Source organism: Sinocyclocheilus anshuiensis, unplaced genomic scaffold, assembly GCF_001515605.1.
Source record: "Sinocyclocheilus anshuiensis isolate Anshui unplaced genomic scaffold, SAMN03320099.WGS_v1.1 scaffold1559, whole genome shotgun sequence".
NCBI lineage: Eukaryota > Metazoa > Chordata > Actinopteri > Cypriniformes > Cyprinidae > Sinocyclocheilus > Sinocyclocheilus anshuiensis.
In genome coordinates this window covers 237,775-238,162 of record NW_015551091.1, presented here as the reverse complement: position 1 = coordinate 238,162, position 388 = coordinate 237,775, and the positions used below count along the sequence as shown (strand labels likewise).

Below are 388 nucleotides of genomic sequence, written 5' to 3'. Positions count from 1 at the left end.
GCCGTGTAAACCACAGCATGCCTGGAGACCTGTTCTAGGGGCACTCCTGCCCGGAGGAACGTAAGGTCTGACCATGGGGTGAAGGTTTGGCAACAGGCCGGATGTAACTTGGACCCGGTGAGTGCCTCGCTGCCTCCTGGTACCCAGGGACAGAGAAAACCGCTCTCTCGTCAAGACTTTCCAGATTCTCCACCCAACCGTCCTCTGGGGAAGGGAGAGGTGCCTTCACCATCCCCCAAAGAGCAGCTTCCTCCCTCTCTGGGTCACCCGTCCCGGGGCCTCTTGCTCTTTCGCTCATTGCCAGGTTTGATGGGGGCCTGAAAGGGTGGGGCGGCCTGCTTGCTGGAGGCTGCTGCGGATGCGGCGCGGGAGCAGGGGCAGACATAGG

At 61.9% G+C, this 388-nt stretch overlaps 1 protein-coding gene across 1 annotated transcript in view; it reads left to right on the top strand.

Annotated features, from left to right (window-relative positions):
- LOC107662660 (FH1/FH2 domain-containing protein 3-like) overlaps positions 1–388 on the top strand; it is a 172,546-nt gene that overhangs the window by 134,638 nt on the left and 37,520 nt on the right. The gene's annotated exons all lie outside the window — the stretch shown is intronic.